Source organism: Falco rusticolus, chromosome 13 (genome assembly GCF_015220075.1).
Source record: "Falco rusticolus isolate bFalRus1 chromosome 13, bFalRus1.pri, whole genome shotgun sequence".
Classification (NCBI taxonomy): domain Eukaryota; kingdom Metazoa; phylum Chordata; class Aves; order Falconiformes; family Falconidae; genus Falco; species Falco rusticolus.
Window position 1 is genome coordinate 29,997,761 of NC_051199.1, and position 17,519 is coordinate 30,015,279.

Sequence of the window (17,519 nt, forward strand, 5' to 3'; positions counted from 1 at the left end):
TAAACCCAATTACCAAAGTTTTGCTTGTAAACAAAACGTTAGTAGTGCCACTCAGTGCAGCAATAAAACCCTTTCTAAGTCAACATAGTTTTCTCACCACCAGAGGAGATAAACACTTTCTGACTTTCACAGCTTTGAGCTTTGCTTACTTTGATGTTCTTGAGGTTTACAAGATTATGTGCACATATGTGTAATTGCAGAGACTGCAAGACTTCCCCATTCCTGTTGCACAACTATTTAACCCTCTTTTCTAGCTAACCTCTCCATACATTTAGCTTACTTTTCAAGCTTTCTGAACACTACCTTCACTTTTAGTTTAGAAACTACTGCTGCCCTTCTGGATTCAGACCTTAAAAAAAAAAAAAAAATAATCCAAGCCCAAACCCCAACTGTCCTCATAGACTGAGGCTACAGAACAAGGGCTCCTCTCTGAGCTGCTCTAGCTGTTGCTCCATTCATCTTCCCTGAGAGGCATTTTTCCACCGCTTAAAAAGCGGCACCAGAAGCCCAGTAATTTTCCTGGTAGGGCACCGGTTGGATGTGCAAGTATCCAGGCATCATGAGCTAGCATGGCAACGTGAAAACAGCAGAAGGTTTTGGCAGAAGGGACCCCCTGTTGCCTCAGGGCTAGCACTCCAAGTCAAAGCCCACCTGTGACAGCAGCAGCTCTCTCAGGGAAGTTTGAGACTGCAGGATGAACTCTCACAAGGGCTGGGGTCCACAGCAGCTCAACCACCTTGTCCCCAGTGGCATGCTGCAGACAGTCCATGGCACACACCCAAAGTGAAAGCCCAGCACTGCAGCTCCTAGTGAAAGAAGCTCACAGATGGTTGCTGCTACTCAGCAATTGACACAGGAACATAATTAGAATAAAATTTTATTTTTAATTATGCTTCATGCCATCACAGGAAGAGTGGTGCACAAAAGTCTCTGGTTTTGCCCCACACGCATGTTTTTGCTCTCACAACTGCCTGATGTCCTTCTAGTGTAGTCACTTTGGACTTCACATTGTAAACAAAAACAGAACAAAGCCAAAGGTTATCTGTTGAACAAACAGTAAATAAAACAAGCTAGAAGCCAAAAGCATATGAATTTACAGCTAAGTACTTCCAGTCAGTGACTCGGGTCTTGGCTAATCTCAATGCCCAAAAATGTTTTTCCAGGATGGTGGTTGCCTGGTTTTTTTCAAGGATTCAGAAACAAATTGAGACTTTTAATAAAGAAAAAAAAGAAAAGAGCCAACTTGTCCTCTTTTTCATTCTTTCCTTTCAGTGAAAATAGAATTCTGAAAGTATTTTTAAGAAAAGGAAAGTCTGCTTTAGTTCAAATGCTGGAAAACTGATGATTTTGGCCAGGTACAGTCCTGTTAAGATAGTTCTACCTATCCTCTGCTTTCCCTGTTGAGTGGGTAACTCGCCTTTCTTAGCTGCTCTAAGGGCCATGGCCTCCGTTTGAAGAAGATGAAAAGCCAGTATGACTTAGAGGCTGCTACAAGTACACCACTGTATACCACCCTGCATGCAAACACAAGTCAAAACACAGAGAAAAGAGGAATAGTAAAGTGAAGCTGCTTTAAAACTACGTACTCACTGCTTCCAATTGTTAACTAGTACCTTTATTCTCTGTTGTGAAGTGAAGGGAAAAACGTGCAAAATTTTCACAAATTAAGATTAAAATCTTCTGTGACTAAACGTAATTTTTACTTGAAGTAAATCTGGTATTTAGAAATTTGTTTTTCCAAGTGCTTTGAACATAAACCAGACTTTATAAATATGCTGGGAAACATTTAAACTTCAGTCAGAGACAACTGTTTCATTTCAGAAATTAACATTGGCTTTGGGCTGACAGAGAAATAGCTCAGCATGACAAAGAGGCATCATCTGGGCCTTTGATGAAGGACAGCTTATGGCAACAGGTTTTCAACTCATAACTACAACACAAGCCCATGTTATATCACATTACAGAGAGCTAAGCTTGCTTTGGAAGTAATTTGTTCACATATATTATCCAAGTACCATCAGCCCTAAGACAGCATTGAGGAAAAAAAGGCATTTCCTTTTCATACCAAGAAAAACGCTGAAAAGCATGAAAATGAGAGGCAAATGTTGTTGCAGAAGGAAGAAAAACATTGCTCAGGTTTCCAGACAGAGCTGTTGAGCACGTGGCTTAAGAACTGCTGAAAGAATTAAGGGTACATTCCTTTCAGCTTGATTCAACAATTTTCTTCATATAAGAATTACAGTATTAAGCTTACTGTTGTGGAAAGAGAACGTATTTAGCAGCTTTTAACAGAGAGTTACTAGCTTTTAATAGAAACTTTTCAGCCAGTGTTCACAATCCACTGCAGTCTTACCCGAAGACAGGCATTTAAATCTTTACTGGTATAGCTACAGTTACTTGTTTCAGTCATTCAGGAACAGAGCTGTTGCCAATGTCCTGATTTAAATAAAAGCTCGTTTGTACAGCAGTAATACATTTTTACCTATAGATAGTTCCTTATGGCCAGCTGAAACAGGCATTTCTGACACCCTTCTTCTGCTTGGTAAACCACAGGCAGCACCACAAGAGACACAACCAGGCGCGAGGGCCAGCCACACTGCCAGCACCCGCTTCCCCAGCACTGGATGCTTGGCTCCGCGTCAGTCGTGTGCCACTGCCTGGCAGAGCCCTACACAGCCATCCACCCGCCCCCCCCAGCGGCGCCAGGGCCCTGTGCCTCTGGCTGAGCTCCCAGGAGCACCATGTGCCATCAAGAGTGGTTCCAAACAATGTTTATCAATATGGTGAAAGGCACTTTTTATATAAAAATATAAATATATGTATATGTATCAGACACCGGTTGCTGTTTCAGCACAAAACCAAACCCCAGGTGCCAGACTGCCAATAGCCCACTCGGGCTGCAGCCCTGACCCAAGGTTGCCTGCTGGTGTTGGGAAGCACAGACCCTGGAGAACGAGGGCAACCACTGGCACGGTCCCTCCTCCACTGCTGGGAGTGCTGAAGCAAAGAGAAAGAAGGCAGCCAACAGCCCAGAGTGCCTGACCCCAAGGAGACCAGCAGGAAACTACTAACCTGTCATGCAAGAGTCAACTGTGCTGACTGAAAAGCTGATGAGTTCTCTCACACAGCCGTGGTGACAGGTTTTTGAGCCAAGCCGGCTCTTTCAGGAGCCCCTCATGGCAGCAGAACGGCCCACTGGGAGGTAAGTCAAGCCTGCAAAGGGTAGCACAGGTCTGCACACCGGCAGGCTGGCAAAGCTTGCTGCCAAACATCTGGCAGCAGACACAAGGCCCCATGCCTGCAGCTGGGTCTGGGCTGCCACAGACAGCTCCTGCCAGCAGCAGGGCCGGGGTTGCTGCCCCTGGGACCCATCAGCTGCCACTTGAGTTGTCACTAAACAGGCACTGCATCATCTTCAGGAGCAGACAGGAAGCCTGAGATATGCAGGGAGGTTTTTACAGAAGTAAGAAGACCACACACCCTCCTCATAACAACACCAGCAAGTAATCTTTCCTACTCAAGCAAAATAAAATCTCACAGTGCATCGGCACTGACCTGCCTTGAGGGGGACATATGGCAAAGCACAGTATAGCTTGTTTCAGAAATGCAAGCTACTAATCGGATTAAGATAAGGTGCTAAAATTATTTTTTAAATGGTAAGATTCTGTAATCTAGATGGAGTCCATAACCTTCCCATCTAATCTGTTTTCTTTTAAAAAAGGGGTTTAGCCACAGAATGCTAAAGAAAACTAAAAATTATGTTCACCCTTTATTAAAGGTTTACTAAGGAGGGGCAAAAGAATGTAACAGTAAAGAAAAGTGCTATTCATCTGGACGAAAAACAAGTGCACTTCTACTCATACCAAGTTTACTGATGACTGCCACTGGGACAGGATGAAGTGCAATTTGTATTTCTTTTCCTATACAGAGCTTAAACTCTCTGTTGTGCCTGTAGCTAAAGAAGCGAAAAGCAAAGGCTTACCAGGCATTTACTAACTCGCCCTGTTTGCCTGCAGACAGTGGGACAACAGCTGTGCTGTTCTGGCCTGGACTCTTCACAAAGCTCAGATGCGTGGATGTCTCCCTCATCCCCTCCGCACACCACGTGCATCAGAACTACACCCAGCTGTCACACACAGGGAACCTTCTTGCCGTGTGAGTGCTTTTGAAGCAGACCCTATTAAATAGGATTTCTCCCTCTGTTCACATGTTAACTAATCTAACAGCCTTTGTTTCTCAGGGCTGAGAAATATGCACCATTATGCATGGCAAAGAGGAACAAGTCCTTGAGAAAGTGAATAGATTTTCAAGTTTGGATTCTGGAAAATGCCATTTAAAAGACTTTACAAGCACCTGCAATTTGTAATGCAGGCATGTATTCAGTGGTTAACCTGTACCACAGAAGCACAGTACAGCAAGCTTGCTGGTGGCAGTATGGAACCCCACAGAAGGAATGTGACACAGTCCTCCCCTCACCTGTTTGCTGGCCCCTCAGCGACCAGGCGAGCTGCAAAGTCCCCGGACCCCCTGCAGCCTGCACAGTCCACGCCAGCGGCAGAGGAAGCTGTGGTTTGGCACGAGCGCTGCTTCCCTGCCAGAGAGACAGGCGGGCCTTTGAACATGCCAGACCACAGGACTGAGAAACAAGAGGGAGCCAAGCCCAGGAACATCCATTTCAACATTTCTGGGAAAGCTAAAACTGCAAGTATGGTATTCTGCTGCTATTGCACTTTCTGCTTGTTGATTGTTCTGCTTCCATCTCCTGCTCTCGAAGGCACAGTTTTGCCTAGTTCTTCCTTCACCCTCCATCATCTTCACAGCTCTTTAAACACACAACTCAATGCCTTCCTCCCTGTGTCAGAAAAACCACCTACACACCACTGAAAGATACGGACAGGGCGGAGGTCTCCCCCCCCCTTACTGTGTCCTGTAAATTCCTATTCCAGACCCTTCCCACCGCCCAACCAGACATCCTGCCTTTGCACCTGGCTCCTGCCCTTCCTCATTCTCCCAGTGATCCGGGCTCCCTGGACAAAGGGTTCCTTAGCAGTGGTTACTCTTGTGAAATATATAACAGACTCAACATGAAATGGAAAAACAAAACACTGAGTATCTAACCAGCAAGCTTATGGCTTATACGCGGCATTGCAAATGAAGACATGCCTTTAAAAAGAGGCTATACTGATCATCTGAAATTTGTCTGTGTCAGTTCAGTAAATATAATTCAGCTACTGCATGAATAATAGATGACAATTTTTTTCAGTAAAAAAAAGTAAGATCACATGCACTTAGACTGTTCTGATTCATATACGTTGCTAAATATAGCCACCCTCTTTAAAGCCATTATTTTTCCCTAGTGCAACAAAAAAAAGAAAGTCATGCTTTTGTTTATGAACTGTATTGAATTAAAGACTTAGTAAGATAGTCAAAGTTTTAGGTTCTTAATGCATCACTATTTAATTTCTGGATGCAAGCCAAGGAATAAACAGAAAAGAACATTCATTTTAGTGGCTGTCAAGTTGCTTCCAGATGCTCTTTCTGTTCCACATCCCTAATAGAAAACTAATAAATAAAACCAGTTTATGCTGGGCTGAATACAAGGGATCTCAAACCACAGAGCCCGAGCAATCACCAGAGGAACCCTGCTTGCCCAAGGTTCCTGATGAAAAAGCCACCCAGCCCGAGGAGCCTCACCTGCAGCAACAGGGAGACAAGAAACGGGAGTAAGGTATAGGGTAAATAAATTTAGGTTTAGTGTACTTTGAAAGCATCAGATTTCTTGACTTTTAGAACAGCAGTCCGATATTCTATAAAGAGTTTTTTTATGGAAGGAAACTGTGTTTTGGAATAGTTTGCAACATTCATCCTTGGAGAGCATATTACATTCAGTAATGGAAAGGTCATTCAAACTGACTTACGGTTCTGACACAAACCAACAGAAACATACAGTTAAGTCTGAAACATACAGCATGTTTCCAAAACAAATGAAACATAATAGCAGTCACTTAGGAAATGAGTAAGGGAACACTCTGTCCTCCACCAGTCTGTTCTTGCCTTACATATAGGCCAGTACAAAAAACTTTAGTTCAATCTAGCACTGCAGAAGGGTGCCCAACCTCATTGATTAAGCTCAGGATCAGCAAGCTACTCCAGGCTAGCTGGTTAACAATGGCATTTCCTTCTCTGTTCCCTCTTACTCCCATGAACATGGCACTGATGGAGCCAGATCACAAAGGAAAAGTTAAAGCTAACAGCCCACCGATGGGCCAAAACCCCATTTCACACCTGGGTTAGACAAAGGTACGGCAACCACCAAAAAAGTATTCCCCATGTAAATAAATGTTGTTACAAGTAGAAGTCTATAAGCTCCTTTGGATGTTTTAGATTGGACTCTGGATTCATGGAATTGGAGTGAAATTCCCTCCGCTGATAAAAACCAAGTTCGTATTAACTTCTAGGCCCAAGGAACCTAGACCTACACACTTGCCAATACATCCATAGCTCAGAGCCTCCCCACTGAAACAAAGCTCAAAGTGCTCTAGAGATACCTTCGGTCATAAAACTGATCAAAATTCCCACCTTCCCTTATAGTCAGCAAGCCAAGAGTGCAATACAATAAGCACAGACTTTTAACCATCACCTTTACTGAGTTTATTGGGAATTATACACATGATCTCATCAGTGTTAATGCAAGTTCAGTAGCTTACACTCCTGTACGTCCCACCTCACATATTATCAAGGTCACCTCTCCTTGAGACATAAGATATTTGAATTGTGGCCCAGTGTTACACTGAACTTATTTATACACTTAAATCAGACTTTAAACATTTCTACCATTACAGTTAAAAATTAAAGCATCCATTTTTTAAATTGCAGAGTAATATTTGGTTTGTATAATAGTTTGTATATTTTTCTGTACAAGTACTAGGTTAAACACAATCTAGAAACTATTTTGTAGGACACAGGAAAAGTAACTGCACAGTATTATTCAATGCTAGAACAAAAGTAAACAACACAAGACAAATAAAAAAACACAAGGAGTCCCATCTTGAGATGTTTGTAAAGTCATAATTGGAAGAGACCCTGATTTCCCCTGTGGTGATCCATTTTAAACCAGAGCACAAAATAAACATGTTAAATCTAATAGATGACAATGCAGCTTTAGCGTTGTTTAAATGCTGAACTACAACACACTCAAAGCAGAGTTTAAAGCAAGCCAGTCATCTCTCATTTAATTTCATCATAGGAGACAGCTATTACAGGAGCTTCAGATAGACAACAGCTACACAATGGTTACTGTGCACCATTAAAGAAGCCATGGGACAATATTAAGACAAAAGTAGCAGAAGAGACACGCAGAGATCATTATCTAGCTATAACCTCACAGCCTCATTATAAGAATTAAAAGTTTTTTAAAGCATTTTTAATTAGGCATTTTAGACTAGAAAATTGAGATACACTCTACTGAGCATACAAACAGAAAAAGTGACAAGTTTAAACTCTTCGCTTTTCAAATCCATATCACACTTCCACACTGTCTTTTCCTCCCAAATGACTTTTCAGATACTATTAAAGATTGAATAATTTCTATTACTTACATTTGAAGGTTTTAAAAGGGCACACCAAGCATTCTCCCCAACCTTCTTAGCTTATGGACGCAAGTTCTTTGCAAAATCAACACCAACATTACTTCATTTAGCATACTCAGTCCCAGAGACCATATATTTACTAACTGTGTGCTGATATAGCTATAGCAAAGAAGCCTTCTAATGAAAGTGAAACTTACAAAGGAAAGTATATTTTCAATTTTATGCAACCTGCCATGGAAAGTTCAGCAAGCAAAATAATGCCCATTAACTAAACACAGTTCCTATACTGTGAACAAGCATATCCTAATGTAGTGTTCAAGCTTTCTTACCTTTACAACAAACATCTTCTCTTCCTTCCTCCCTGTATTTCACCCCAGAAAAACCTCTAATTTTCTAGTATTGACCTTGACTTAGAAAGACCCATATAAGTATTCCTACATTTGTAAGGTTTCTCACGTCCTGCTTCTACTGGTCTTCAATCATAAGCCTCAAAACAATTTAACTGAACACAGAACAACATTAGGCCTTACCAAACAGAAGGTCTAAGCCTATGCTTACCTTTAAATGTCCCTGTAGGATTGTGGGCAAAATATTAGGCACAGTGTGACTCACTCTTCTAACACCTGAAAATGACATTCTCTAGCTAATTAAAAATGCTGACAAATGGAGAGCAAAATGTATCAGCTGTGCAGAAGAAAGGCTGCAGCTGAGACCTGAAAACCTAACATATGTGACTTCAAAGCATTCCACTTTTGTATCTTTTATTTAATTGCAACTGAGAAATATGTAATTGTAACTGAAATAATATATTTCAGAAACATATGCTCATCTGCAACTAAGAAATAAACCACCATGCCTTGTTTCTTTTACCATGCCGTACCTTTTTCCTTCTTTGAGCAGAGGGTTGATTGGGTTGGGGGCGGGGGGGGGGGGGCTGTCTGGTTTTTCAGCTATTTAAAAGATTAATTAAAGGCCAACATGTAGGACCATCTCATGAGATGACAAATTCTTACTTCATCACAAGCAAAAATGATGTGTCATGCATCAGCTTTTTGTTTGTTTTCAGTTGGCTGGTAGATGAGTTTTAAGATTCTTATTAACAAACTACCAGAACATCTTCATTTAACCACTACAATGTACCTATAGGTTACACAGGTTTATAGATTTGTAAGTGACAACACACCACCCCTCTGGGCTCACTTATTTTTACCCAAGACACTGGCTAATAATAATTAGCAATTGTCAAATGGTTAAAGATGGTATTAGCTGTTGAACGACTATGCTATTTAATTCCAACTGATACATTAAATCATTAAAGATAATTTATTCAGGCATATATCTATATATATTTACACCATTTTTGCATTAGAGGAACTATAATCACATCATTTTATTAGTTAATCTTACAGTGTGATGTAGTACAGCTTTACCCAGAGCATTACGATAAATAAAAGAAATAAAGAATGATGCTTTAACTACTCACTTTCCCCAGGAGCTATGTCTACTGCCCAGCAGGTGCTGCATGCCTCCTGGTGGTGAAGTATTCTGAATTCACAACGACTGCATTTATAGGCACTAATTTCTAAACTATCATATTTGGTAGTCTAGGAGTTTCAGTTCCAACCCAAAGTATACAAGTGTACCTTAAAGTAGGCAGAAGACAATGGAAATACCCCAGCTGATTTTGGCTGAACTTCAGAGTAGGAAACTAATCAAAGAATGGCTTATCTCAGAAAATTCACAGTTTGAATTCGTATCATGCCCAGTATGCTCAATTTCCATCATGACACATGAAATTCTACAAAGTGCATCTGTGAGCCAAGAGACTCAGGAGATGTGTGCACTAGGAGAGAACAGAGCTTTAACAAAAAAATAGTGACTCTGTCAAACAAAAAAGACCTGTAGTGGCTCCAGAAGAACAGAGACAAATCCTTTAACCTCGTAAGATTTCTCAGTTTGCAAACTATTTGCAAATATATGTATTTTAAACCACACAGGTTACATTCAGCAAAAAACAAAAGCAAAACAAAGCTGCTGGTGCATTGGTATATTCAGGGGAAAACAGGTGAAGCTTTCCAAATTAAAATGTAAACCTCAGTCATGCTTTCTGCAAACTAGACAAAACTTTCTGCACCTCACACACTAATCAAAGCTATCAAATCATAGCAAAATTACTGGTAGGATATGAATAGATACAATTTGGGTTGGTTTGTTGTTGTTTTGTTGTCTCATGGAAGACAACAGTTTTTTATTATATGAACTGCTTGTATCAAGACAACAAGGGGAGTTAAATCCCTTAATTAAAGGCACCTGATTGTAATTTTGTAGAGACACATAAACAGAGAAGTTTCTGCATACTCTTGGCATAACTTTTTTTTAAAACTGCATATGCAGGAGTTTTCTAATATGTTTCTTCACTTCAGATCAAACAATATCATGGGAGAAATCACAAGTCACTTAGATCAATCAAAGCTGGCTGTAAGAATTTTCTGACCCATGTGGTTACTTTAGAAGTACAGTGTAAGATTGGCATTTGGGATTAAACAGTCATGCAGATCCTGACAACTTAGCAGAAACCATCTACAAAAGAAAGTACTCAAAGTGTAAATTCTCCAGTTTCAAAGTCAATTTTTAAAGCTAAGAGCGGAAGGGAACAGACTACAAGACCTGGATACTTACAACATGCAAGAGATTCAGTGCTGCAATATTTAACTGCTTCTGTTTGTGTAGCGCATTTTTTTGACATTTTATAAAGCTATGTTCATTCAACTTCTTGGTTCTTCTCATGTTTTACTTTTCATTAAGGCAGTCGGTCACAGTTCAACACTGCTGGAAAGCAGTTTCACTGGCTGCCATGAGAACTTTTCTGTGGAACCCATACAGAGGAAAGGAAAGGCAGTAGTGAATTTACTCCCTGCTGTAGAGCTCCAGCACAGTGACCGTCCTCCACTGTCCATCAATCTAAAAACTGAGCAGTGACACCAGTCTGAGGAACAAAAACTGTTGTATAACATATGCACCAAATCCTCCTACCCTCCAGGACCCACCTCATAAGCACTCAGCATCGGAAGCCTTTCCAATTTCAATAAAGCATTGCCTCTGCAATTCACAGCATAGACACAAAAAAATTCCACAAATTTATGCAACTCCATCAGAATCAGATAACAGGAGAAGGGAAGAATGACTATGTAAGCTTAGACAAAAGGAGCACAATAACCAACTAGCAGGAGTGCAGGATATTCAACCTATGAATTAGCACACAAATCAGTATGCAGGCATGTTGTGATTGTTACAGATTCCAGATCAAGTTTAATTTTTTACAATAAAAGAATAGCTCACCATTCATATGAGCATTTGATTATGGCTGTCCCTTACATTGTCCTGATGATGACTTGCTCAGGTGATGCTGAACCCACAGGGGCACGTTTGACAGCAGCCTAGCCATGGTTTCTGTCTGAAGGCAAGGGCACTAAATGATCTACTGCAACAGCCAATCACACTGGGAACCAAGCCAAGAACTGCAAGAACACCCTTCCCCTTGCAAGGGTCATCCACCCAGTCAGACACCAGCATGATCCAGAGACTGACCTTGAACTGACAAGAGTTACATATGGACTAAGGCATAGTTTTGTGTGATCTGCATTCACTGGACTAACCTTTCTGTATCAGCATAGCTATCTTCCGCTGGCTTATGAACAAGGCCCCTAAAGCTTCCCCAAGATGCTCAATCTAACTTGTGTTCGTCCTGGTAGCTTGTTTACACTGTATACTGCTAAAGTATTCCTGTCCACAGCAAGTAATCAAGACATTACAGCTGCTGCTTCAAATTAAATTTAAATTAAAAGAATTCTATCATCCTCATGCCTTTAATAACGCAGACAACCAGAAAACTTGCCGCCTTGTCCCACACGTGGGAATTCGCAATGTGTAGTGGCCATCACAAAACAGTAACATGCTGGGTTAAGTATCCTTACGGAATATTCCTGCCAAAAGCAATCCAGAGACCTTCAAAATCTGATTTCAATACAGCTTTTGAAATTCAAACCGTTAAAACCCACCGCAGGTAAAACACCAAGGCTCAGGCTGTATGCCTGAATGTGTTTGCTTATAGGTATGAGAGAATCTCAGCCCTCTGTGTGTGTATTCCTCTGATGTACTACTTGGTCTTTTGGAGAGCAGTATACAGCACTGCATTGCATAAAGCAGATGTGACTTACAGTCCTCATATTAATAGTTCCACAAATATACTAGCAACTCAAAAACACTGATTGTTTTTTCAGAATAGATTGATGCTTTGCTGGGAGCTTGCCCCATTCATTACAATGGAACTTAAATGCCTGACTATGACCTTGAGCCACAGAAGAAGTGTGGTTTTTTGAAAATTCCCAACAAGGCACTGAGTCACATAATCCTTTTAAAGGCTGTCCAACAACCCACCAAGACAGCCCTTAACCTTATGATACTTAGTTAGTTACCCTGTTAGTAACCTACATTTCACAGTCCAGCAAAGGAGATCATGTGCTTTAAAGCTTATTTGAAGAAACTGATTTATATCAGAAGCTTCAGTCAGATGTCAGAGTTCTTTATTGCACAGGAGGTACTGTGATCACATCTAAACCTGCTATATTTGCTTTAGAAAACCTGTTAAGGCTACCTGAAGATTTGCTACTTTGACTTACTGTGTAAGACACGGTAAGTCAATGTAAACTTTGCCCTCATGTCTAAGAAGTTGAATATATTACATATTGCAGCAGAATTCTCTCTATGCTCACTCAAGCACAGTTTAATTTCTTAAGCACTCAGCCTCAGAAGCTGAGATTTATAGCTCTGAAGGGTACATTGGAAATACCACACTGAAATGTAAAATACCAGTCTGATTCTGGCTCTGAGTGTTAAGCATTGTCAGAATGCTCAATTCTGCATAAAAGATCCAGATATTTAAGATTTAATTTGGAGCATGTAAGGTTAGGTTAAGACAAGCTGAGAAACTGGAAATATTTTACTGAAAGTGTTGCATAATTTTGTGCTTACAGCCTTATCCAAGGACTGTGACCCAGTACTCATTTCATTGGACTTGGAGGAGGCATGGGCATACACAACATCTGCTCCAGAGAACCAGGTAACAACAGTGATTTCTTTCCAGATGTAGCAGTACTTACTGCTGGGTTGTTCTCTTATCTCAGAGTTGTTCTTCAGGCTTCAAAAACTGGCAGATGCAACTGCACCAGATCACATCATTGTGTTTTTCTGTGTGTAGATTATGGCAGAAGCCATACCTTTTTCAAGGGAAAATAGTTTTTGACAGAAGTACAGGGCTCTAGGAGCTTAGTGACTGCTCAGTCCAGCACTGAGCATGGTCACTTTTGACAGATTCCCGCTCCTGCCTGCCTATTAAAAATGAGACAGTGAGCAGCCTTACAGAACCATAGAATCATTTAGGATGGAAAAAACCTTTAAGATCATCAACTCGAGCCATTAACTAGCACTGCCAAGCCCACCACTAAACCATGTCCCTAAGTGCCACATCTACATGTCTTGTAAACACCTCCAGGATGGTGACTTAATCACCTCCCTGGGCAGCCTATTCCAATGCTTGGCAACCCTTTCAGTGAAGAAATTTTTCCTAACATCCAACATCCAATCTAACCCACTCCACCTGGCACAACTTGAGGCCATTTCCTTTTGTCCTATTCCTTGTTACTTGGGAGAAGAGACCAACATGCACCTCACTACAACCTCCTTTCAGGTAGTTGTAGAGAACCATAAGGTCTCCCCTGAGCCTCCTTTTCTCCAGGCTAAACCGCCCCAGTTCCCTCAGCCGCTCCTCAATCGACGTGTGCTCCAGACCCTTCACCAGCATCATTGCTCTTCTTTGGACATGCTCCAGCACCTCAGTGTCTTTTTTTGTCATGAAAGCCGTGTGTCCTGCAAAGCAAGTCCTTCACAGTGAATTACATTCTTGGATATATTTGGATCTCACACATTTCTGTTAGCTTTCTTTTTCCAGCACAAATTTAAAACTTCTTTTCCTACACAGATAAGAGATGGTGACATGCTGCTTTATCACAGATTTTGATTTCTTTATTTTGTTTGTTATTACTTCCCTATTTAAGAAAACAGTAAGACAACCTGATTCTGTCACAATCAGACACACAATCTGGTACCATACAGTGAACTGGCACAGAAGACATTAAAAGAATTTGGCCAGCAAGAAGCTGTGAAGAAAAAGAACAACATGAAAACATTTTGCAAAGGGCGTTTAAGGAGAACTAGCACAATACAGAGAGAAGGGATAGCGTAAGGAGGAATAAAATGAGGCAGAGTGGGAATGTTGTGTGACAGGAACTGAGGCACCTGGAGTACTGATCTGAAAAACAGCTGGAACAGTCTCACAAGAAAACAGTGTACATGGACGTGGTGGGGGAGGGGACCAGGAATGGCCAGTATCTGCAGTGGAAGAACAAATTAAAAAGCAAACATCATCAAACAAAAAACAGGGACATAATTCAGATAAGAATTGCATTAAAAAAAATATCTCTGACACTGATGCACAAAACACATCAGTATGGTGTTCCTTAAAATTCTGTCCTGCCTTCTTAATGTAATTACTTTTGAGTCCTGTAAATGAAGGGATCATCCACCATTTCCTTTGAGATCCCAGCTTTGTGATTCAGCCCCATCACAATTTCCTTGAAGGAAGCTGATAATATACCTGAAGATACACAAGCCTTACGCAGCAACTCCTGACTTGCACAACACACACACAGCTTCCCTGCACCTGTTTCTGCTGCTGCCACACCAGGAATACTAGCATTCTGCCTCACAAGCAGGGTTGGCCCTAGAGATGCAGACTTGCCGCTTGGAAAGTGAGACTATTCCCTTTTTCCAAGGAAGGAAAAAAAAAGTTGGGGGGGAGAGGAATCATTCCTTCCATACATCATTTGCTTTCTGTGACTCCATTAAAGTTTGAGTCATTTTACACTGACTTGTTCATGCTAAGGAAGGAGAAAATGCTCACTAAAAATGTAAACAAAATAATTGAAAAGCAAAATAAGCGCACCAAATTATGAACTCTAATACAGGGTGGATTAGTGTGTGCCCTTGAAAAGTCTGTGTATATTTGACTCTGTAGGCCTGGTTTTCTTCAAGGATACGGAGTAGTTAAGTGATGTTGAAATATGTAATAAACTTTCACTTCCAGGGCCTTAGACTTCTACTTGATTTGAACAGTGTTTTTGCCTGAATATAGATCTCCATACTGAAGCTTGGAACTGTGAGTTTTATACCAACACACCAAACTAAGGTTCAGGAGATCTGGTTTGTTTCCTTGTGCTACCACAGATACTCATGTGCTTTTGTGCAAGTTGCCTACCCATCATCCAGCAACCTTCTCCCTCTGTGCCCCAAGACCCTCTGGTTTCAGCTGTGCCTCCCACTACCTCGCTGCCCAGCCAGCTGCCCCCGAAATACAGGTCTCCCTCAGGTAAGCCAGTTAGTTAGTCACACAGCTCAGAATGCAATGCCAGCAGAAGTGAAACAAACATAGCGCTAATGACTGTAACTTGCCTACTGTGAATTACATACACTTCAAAAAGCATACAAACTATACCAAGTTACACAACACTGCCTTTCCTCCTTGGTTATATCATATAAATGTACATTAGGAATTGAACTGCTAAAAAACAAACTGAAACTGTGTTCTACCTTTGGTACAGATAATTTGCTGTGAAGACGCAGTTTGAAAGTACTTTCTTAATTCAGCTTTCATCTTCTTAGCACTACTGAGCTTATAAAGTCAACCACACTTTCTTGCCAAAATATAGTTTTGCTTAACAAAAAGCTCCCTTGATTCTCCCCAGTAATGAATTCCATCTAAAGCAATGTCTTTTAATATTAGACCTGCCAGAATTTGCCAGCAAAACAGAGAAATCAGCATGGGTTTGTATAACCATTGTATTTTCCGTAAGGCAGCCGCGTTAAATCACAACCACATTATAACGTAAAATATTCCACATGTTCTTCAGCAACCTTCTGGAGCGAGAACTTTGTATTTTTTGTAATTAAATACTCTGTTTCTCAGAAGCATTGTAAGAGCTGGGTTTTAATTACAATACACATAGTGTGTCAGTACTCTTTTCTTAATTGACAAAGTACATTGTAATTTTAATTATTTTTTTTAAAGCAGATTTTCAAGTATGTGCTTTTGGAAAATGTTCTCAGAAGAAACTTCAGTCCCTTTTCTACAACAAATTATGGAGACTAGTACAAATCATTTGAAAGTATCTTTCATCTCATGTTTATACCCACTAAAAGCCAACACTGCAATGTGTCACTCCAGAAGCCTTGACCTGAGTAATCCAATAGAAAAAAAAAATACTAATGAAAGCAATTCATACTTTGCCCTTCAGACTGTAATTAAGATTTAGAAAATATGCCTAATGATAGCCCTATCCTCTCTTTAGTGCTTAGGGGAACAGAATTCAGTAGGACCAGGGACAGTGTGATCGCTCGTTTTTCTTTGTTCTCAGGGTAGCACCTAAAAATGTTAGCACATAATTTAGTGCCAGTGCTCAGTAGAGGCTTTGTCATTTTTTCTGAGACAAATGCCAGGTAGCACAAGCAGGTTAGTGTTTCTTGACGTAAGCCCCCATGCTGAATCAAACTAAGACCACCTATATGTTTCACAAAGACAACCACTGGGCTGGTAATGAATGTCACCCAGGAGATACCTCAAGTACAGCTCTGGCTGGCATACATGTAAAATCATGTTACTACCAACTTCCTGAACTTCTCATAGTTTGTGTTACATTTCACAGTTTCAGAATACATTCATTTTTTTTAAGCACAGATCATCATGATGTTCTTCACTGTTAAGCATACACAGTCATTTTATGGATTTAGATCACTTCCTTATGTTCAATTTTGAATTTGTTTGAACAATTTCAGAACCTTTAAAAGGTATTTTTGAGGTTTCTTCTTGTCTTTTAAAGTTTGATCTTACCATTACTGCTCCAATTACATGTTTGCTATTTGCAAAGAAAACACAGTGTTAGCTCATAATAGGATGTTTAGTCATCAAATTATTCCAAGAAGTAATATAGGGAATTATTTATCAGTCAGCCACCGCAGAAATATATCCATGCCTGGAAAAAAAAAAAAAAGAGAGAGTAATTTAGAGTTTATATACAAGATTTCACTACATTGTTTATGTTTTCTTTATCATTGTCTTTCATTTTTAATCTTAAGAAAAATTGATACTGCCCCTAACCAGACAAATAATAACACACCTAGTGTCCACTCAAATGTGTAATACCTGGCTCTTACAGTTAACCTTTTTGCAGGTGTTCTGAGATTTAGTCAATATTGAAAAATACTGTCACGCTGTGGATTAAGTGTTTGCAGTTTTCCATCTTAATATAGGTTATTTTTTCCATTCCAATAAATTAATCCCCCTGCATATGCTTAATCCCTTTTCCTGGCTTTAGATAAACTCTGCCAAGAAGGGACTCTCACAGATACTCCAAAAGCCTTTTCTTATTTATTTCCCCTGGAAAAACATTATGCTTTGGCAAAAAAACCACTCTTTCTGAGGACAACCTTAGAAAGCATCATACCAAGATTGTCAGCCTGCCGGGATAAGCAAGCAATGGTGAGACACTTAATCCAGGTTAGGCATAGTGCACTTATTTAAATCCCATAAATATGCAGAATTTACCTGATATTTAGGCTGGTGTTTTTTCAGACATGTTTGACTAGCTGTAGTTTTGGTTTCCATTTACAGGCATCATGACAGGACAGAGTTACGTACCAAAACATAGCAGTATTGTCGAAACAGCATAGTACACACCACCCATGGAAACGAGAGGTAAGCCATCTGAATAAGCAAAAATACAATTTTCAATATATCATCCTCAGAGAATTATTGTTGTT

The 17,519-nt window shown here is 40.4% G+C and overlaps 1 long non-coding RNA gene across 1 annotated transcript; it reads right to left on the reverse strand.

The window, feature by feature from the left end:
• Positions 1-13,645: 13,645 nt before the first annotated feature.
• On the reverse strand, positions 13,646-17,519 carry LOC119156825. The gene is made up of 2 exons (XR_005107294.1): positions 17,305-17,519; positions 13,646-16,732 (listed from the first exon to the last, which is right to left on the reverse strand). It is a non-coding gene; the product is annotated as an uncharacterized LOC119156825 (long non-coding RNA).